The following is a 6,696-nucleotide window of genomic DNA, read 5'->3' as shown; positions in this document are numbered from 1 at the left end:
CAATCAGGTGATAGAGAAATGTGCGGAATATAACCAACCCTTATATATAGCTTTCATTGATTACGAGAATGCATTTTATTTTGTCGAAACCTCAGCAGTCATGGAGGAATTACGGAATCAGGGTGTAGACAAGCCGTATGTAAAAATACTGAAAGATATCTAGAGGGGCTCCACAGCTACCGTAGTCCTCCATAAAGAAAGCAACAAAATCCCAATAAAGAAAGGCGTCAGGCAGGGAGATACGATCTCTCCAATGCTATTCACAGTGTGTTTACAGGAGCCTGGATTGGGAAGAATTAAGGATAAAGGTTAATGGAGAATACCTTAGTAACTTGCGATTCGCTGATGATATTGCCTTGCTTAGTAACTCAGGGGACCAATTGCAATGCATGCTCACTGACCTGGAGAGGCAAAGCCGAAGGGTGGGTCTAAAAATTATTCTGCAGAAAACTAAAGTAATGTTTACCAGTCTCGGAAGAGAACAGCAGTTTACGATAGGTAGTGCAGCACTGGAAGTGGTAAGGGAATACATCTACTTAGGACAGGTAGTGACTGCGGATGCGGATCATGAGACTCACATAATCAGAAGAATAAGAATGGGCTGGGGTGCGTTTGGCAGGCACTCTCAAATCATGAACAACAGGTTGCCAGTATCCCTCAAGAGAAAAGTGTATAACAGCTGTGTACAGGGCAGAAACCTGGAGGCTTACGAAAAGCGTTCTACTTAAATTGAGGACGACGCAACGAGCTATGGAAAGAATGATAGGTGTAACGTTAGGGGATAAGAAAAGAGCAGATTGGGTGAGGGAACAAACGCGAGTTAATGATATCTTAGTTGAAATCAAGAAAAAGAAATGGGCATGGGCAGGACATGTAATGAGGAGGGACGATAACCGATGGTCATTAAGGGTTACGGACTGGATTCCAAGGGAAGGGAAGCGTAGCAGGGGGCGGCAGAAAGTTAGGTGGGCGGATGAGATTAAGAAGTTTGCAGGGACGGCATGGCCGCAATTAGTACATGACCGGGGTTGTTGAGAAGTATGGGAGAGGCCTTTGCCCTGCAGTGGGCGTAACCAGGCTGATGATGATGATGATATATGTAGCATGTGAGAGAGCTGCAGTTAGCTGCAATTAACTAGCAAGCTATAAGTAACAAGTTAACTTGGACGAAATGATCGCGAAGCCTCCACTACGGCATGTCTTTCAATCAGACACTGGTTTTGAGACGCGAAATCCCTGAAATTAAAGGACAAGTGTGAAATCACTGGCAGGTGTAAACTTCCTACAACCTCTACCACCTTTACTTTCATGTTGAATCTTTTCAAATATTTCTGCACTACATGCCACGTAAAATGACAAGAGCAAGTTGTCAAAGAATACTATTTCAGTTGCTCAAAACAAGATGTTAAATTCCCAGCAATGCAGCTCGTCGCATGCCATTTTCATGCATGGTGTTTATAATAAAGGATGCACCTATGCTGTCCTTCCTGCCAAATGCTTTCGATGCTGCTTAAGTACTACTAAATCTCTGCAGTCTACATGCAAAACATTGCACGCAACGCATTCAAAAGCATTCTTGGCATAGCACTGCCTGGTTCTAGCATGTGCATTTCAGAGCAACTGTGCCGTGATGCGATCAGAAAGGCCTCTTACATTTTACGGTGCTAACAGTACTGGTATGCATTCAGGACATGCAGTAATTTATTTCAGCTTAAAAGAAATGGGCTGATGACACATTTGTGTTACCAGTTGCCGGATGACTGAGAAAAGCAGCACCATTGTGCTATGGTATACCCGTAAAAAAAACGTCCACCGAAAGTACTCTCCATTCATAATTTTATGTCTCTGTATGGTGCGTACTTTAGACACAAAATGTGAATGTAGCGTAAATATGAATGGAAACTGCCTCTTCTCCCTCCTCCCTACAGCCTCTGGACTCGCACTTTAGCAGAAGGCGAAGCTCTGCAGTTTATGCCATGCTTCTGAGGGGAGTCACGGATAATCACAGCTGTCAAGCGGCTAATGTGGCGAGAACGAGGGAACTCCAGAGGGTATTGTGTACATTCGATGCGATGGAGTGAAAAAGAGTTTCCAGTGTCCCCTTTTCTCTCTGACTCGCTCCTTTCATGCATGACCCCCTCCCCGAAGCGGTGCGCCTGACAGCAGCAGCCACAGCAGTGGGAAACTCGAAGCAAGAGACAAAGAAAGCTAAGCTTCGCTTTATTAATTGGCGGCAAGATTTTGGAACAAGTGGACTGAGATGCGGGCAGCTAAGTTGCAGCAAAGTATGCACCATTCATGCAGAGATAGAGATGCCCTAAAATACGAACTGCATCTGCAATTCGCAGTTTTTTTAGCTGCCGTGTGCCAAGCAATCTTGCATGCAACTGCACGCACTCATGGTCATCAGCATTTGCTGTCAACTGCTGGCATCAAGTAGAAACATGCAATGGAGTACTGGGCAGCGTGCAAACCATATATTAGTCGCGTTTCGCAAAGTTTGTAGCAGCCACATGGTTGTGGCAGTGTTGCAGTCAACAGAACGAAATACAGGTCACAAGACTACATCATGTTTACTCAGCTCCACAACATACACTGGCACTGCAACCCAAAGCTCAGCTGGAGTACCTACAGTTATATGGAAAAAAAGCCTGTTGGTCCGCGAGGTTCGAGCACCACTGCTTTTGCCGTATGTGCAAAAGCAGGCCCCCCATCCGCCACCTCGGGACAGCGCTCTCTAGCAGGCAGCTGCTGCCGAGAGTGCCACTGTAATGGTCTGGTGTTAGAGCCGTTTGATCAAGGACGCCGTAAGCAAGATAGCACCAACACAATAGTTTCAAAGCTAGTGGAAAGCAAAGGATACGCGAAGGAATCTGTTGACTCAGTAGCACCATGACGAGCAACACCAGGGTCCCATTGACTTGATGCTGCAACATAAAGAAAGCAAAATACAAGCAAGCAAAGAAAGAAGAAAGCACAACTATAATAATTACAAACATGCATAAAACATACATGCTCAAGGCAGAGAGAGAAACACGCTATGAACACATAAGGGTTGTGGCTCGACAGCTTCACCAGGCCATGACATGTCTGCAACTAACCTGTACCCACACCCGAGCAACCGCATGCTGCGAGCCTTTGGCTGCTCGGACGCTGGCGCAAGCAGTGGCCCGGCGAGAAGCCGCAGAACACTGACACCATCAGGCATTCGAGGAACGGGGGAGCCCGAGTAATCGCCAACAGCAGCTATCCCGTCGTAGCGCCGTGCTGTCACAATAGCAAAGGATGTCTTTCGAATTCATAAATATGCCACACAATATTGCTATATTACCATATTACTGCAGGCTGCTGGGATTCTTGGGCTCTGCAGCCTCAGCTAAAACATGAAAAATTGTACTAATGGTGGCAATATGCCTTTCGCTCGGTATATTATCAAACATGCACCCGAAATCTAGTAGCAACCTTTCGTTTCTAGACAGTTCGTGTACATGTTTGTGAGGACATGCAGATAACTTGTCTCGAGCGGCAACTTTTGAAGCGCAGTATGCTATCAGGACTTCCGCAGTGTTTCGGGTTAACTCCATCTGCAGCCTTTTGCCAATCAGGGGGGGGGGGGGGGCGGGGTCCTCTCTTGAATAACACGGGCTGCACGCTGGCCGTCAGTCCGCAGTCGTTTTCAAATCGAACCTGTGCTTTGTGAGGCAGCCTGTAGAAAGAACAATGATTTCAAAAAGTTATGCTAGCGAATTATATGCGGCGTTACCGTAACTAATTCCTATATATTTCATAAACACTGGCTCGCCGTTTCAGGAGAGGTAGACGGGGAATCCTGTAACTGCTGATTCACACCTTCGAACTCTGCATCTAGGTCTCGAATTAGGTCATTAGGAAATTATTCAGGAGTGCTACCCTCCTCGTGCAGGCGTAAGTTTTCAGTCACACCACCAGTGATGACTTGGGCGCTACATGGCTCCTCTGCGTGCTCCCCTGAGATGGACATGAGGATACCTGCATAGTGGAATTGCAGTTTCACAGAATGTTAGGTCCCACTCCAAAAATGCAAGGAGCATGAGTAACGTGAGTAATAGGAAATACATCATGCAACAGTCACTTACTCTCCGCAGTCACCTTGGCATATGCAGTTGCCTCTGCTACACTTGGAGCACAGGAAGCCACAATCATCTTATTATATTGAGCCCTCCTGCACAAAAAAAAGAATTGTATTTCTACCAGGTGCGCAAGATATTTAAGAAATTGTACGAAATCCAAATGCATGCGCACAGGGTGACTTACCTGCGACCAACCACAAGGCTCCTTAGAAATTCGAGCACTTCAAAAAATATCCACGGCTTCGTTCTTCTTGCTGGTGCACCATTTCTAGTTTTTTTCAATTGTGTTCAACTCCTTAGTGAATTTATCTCGTAAATACTGCCACTTTTTCTTGCACTGCTCACCTGCAATGACAAAGAGCAACCGCAGATTGTACAGTGATTTCTTCAACTCAAAATCTATATTTCGTACGTGTAGTGCAATATGTGCGCACGGCGAAACACGCTGCAAAAAACAACTAAATAAACTAAACATAACTAAAACACCAGTGCCGCCGCATGGTTACTTGGCATACATTGGCATAAGGGGCTGTACTACAAGGCCACACCTCATGCATGACCCCCTAGGCCGCGTCTGGTTGCGCGACGGCACGGTAATGACCAGTTACGACAAACAGAGTATACTCGAGTAGCATAAGAAAGAGCGCGAATTTCGAGTGACCCAATTTGCGCCGGGCATCATTACGTCGGCCGGCTGCGAAAACCAATTCTGCGCGTCGCCAATTTTCAAGCAAGCACATGTCAATAATAAGTAATCATGCAAGTGTTCCGTGACAATTTGCCTTTCGCGCAACCATACCTCGATGACAGGGCTTCGAACACGTGTACTTCACGTGCAAGTCCACGTGTGCGAAGGCCTACCATGCACAGGATACGCGCAAGGCGAACTCGAACGCGTGCTTATGTTATAAATAAATTGCACTAACCACTGGAAACGGTACAAAGGCATGCACTTGTCTAAGATATCGTCGCTTACCAGTGAAGCCAAGTTCCTTGCCGATGGCTTCCCACGTGAGCGACCGCTTCAATTCGTCCTTGTAATCGGCATCTGTTAAATCATACAAGTGGGGATGCGAACGCACTAAGCTAATTAATTCTTCCACGTGGTCGTTAGTCCACGCCGTTTGCGAGCTTTGGAAAGTCTGCGTCGACGATTGCGACAAGCAGTCCGACATGTTGCTGCACTCCATCGTCCCCAGCAGAAGCAGAAAGATGATGAGGTGGATGTCTTTCTCGATATCTCTACTTATATACCATCAGTGGAAAGGAAGAAATATAGGGGGGTGGGGGGCACCTGTACCTCCCTCACCGTCAAAAGTGCTTATACTCATCGCTTATCAGCGCTTATACTCGGACTCGCAGTTGAAAAGACAAGGGAAAGCTATAGTTTCGCCGGAAAAGGGAAGTGGAACTGGTCTATACTATAGTATACTCACAGTAAGAAAGAGAGAGACAGAGAGAGAAAAAAGCTGGAGTTTAGCCGGCAAATCGAAGTAGTCCAGTGATAGGGACTCATCCTGATAACTCATCCTGGAACCGGGAAAGGGACTCAGTTCGTAGTAAGCTGGGCTGTATGCTCGTGAAGCGAGCTGCGGCCTGAGGAAATGCCAGCTCCATTTAGCTTTTCGTTCTGCTTCATTATTTCCTCGAGTGATAGCTCACCGCGAACCTCCTTCGTTTTGACTCATCCAGGGACCAGGAAAGGGACTCACTTCGTAGTAAGCTGGGCTATATGCTCGTGAAAGGAGTTGGAGCCGGAGAAAATGCCCGTTCCATTTAACGTTTCCTTTTCCTTCATTATTTCCTCGAGTGATGGCTCGCCGCGACACTGGCAGATCCTTGGTACCATATACACGTGGTAACCAGGTCAAAAAATCCGTCAGGGCTCTCTTGGTGGACTTGTAGAATTCTTGAAGGTCCGTCGGGAATTCCTACAGGCACTCTCCCAATACCAATACGATTCTTAAAGGTCAGTCAGGAATTCCTAAACGCACTCTCCCAATAGCAATACGATTCTTAAAGGTCAGTCAGGAATTTCTAAAGGCACTCTGCCCATAGCAATACGATTCTTAAAGGTCAGTCAGGAATTCCTAAAGGCACTCTCCCAATAGCAATACGATTCTTAAAGGTCAGTCAGGAATTTCTAAAGGCACTCTCCCAATAGCAATACGATTCTTAAAGGTCAGTCAGGGATTCCTAAAGGCACTCTCCCAATACCAATACGATTCTTAAAGGTCAGTCAGGAATTCCTAAAGGCACTCTCCCAATAGCAATACGATTCTTAAAGGTCAGTCAGGGATTCCTACAGGTACTCTCCCAGTACCAATAGTATTCTTAAACGTCAGTCAAGAGTGTCTATATGCAGCCTCCCAATACAAAGAGGGCTCTTAAAAGTCATGTAAAAACTCTTAAAGGCAATCCTCCAATTCCACTAAGGGTCCTGTCGTTTATTGGAGATCATTTACATGTAGCTTTCGTACACCAATAGGGTGCTTAAAGGTTAGATAGATTTCTACGGGTATCGACCGTCCGAAACGGAAACGTCCGTGCAGCCGATTAACCGAGTTGACCGTGTAAAACCTCATGA

Source organism: Dermacentor albipictus, unplaced genomic scaffold (assembly GCF_038994185.2).
Source record: "Dermacentor albipictus isolate Rhodes 1998 colony unplaced genomic scaffold, USDA_Dalb.pri_finalv2 scaffold_15, whole genome shotgun sequence".
Lineage (NCBI taxonomy): Eukaryota > Metazoa > Arthropoda > Arachnida > Ixodida > Ixodidae > Dermacentor > Dermacentor albipictus.
This window is presented reverse-complemented; position numbering follows the sequence as displayed.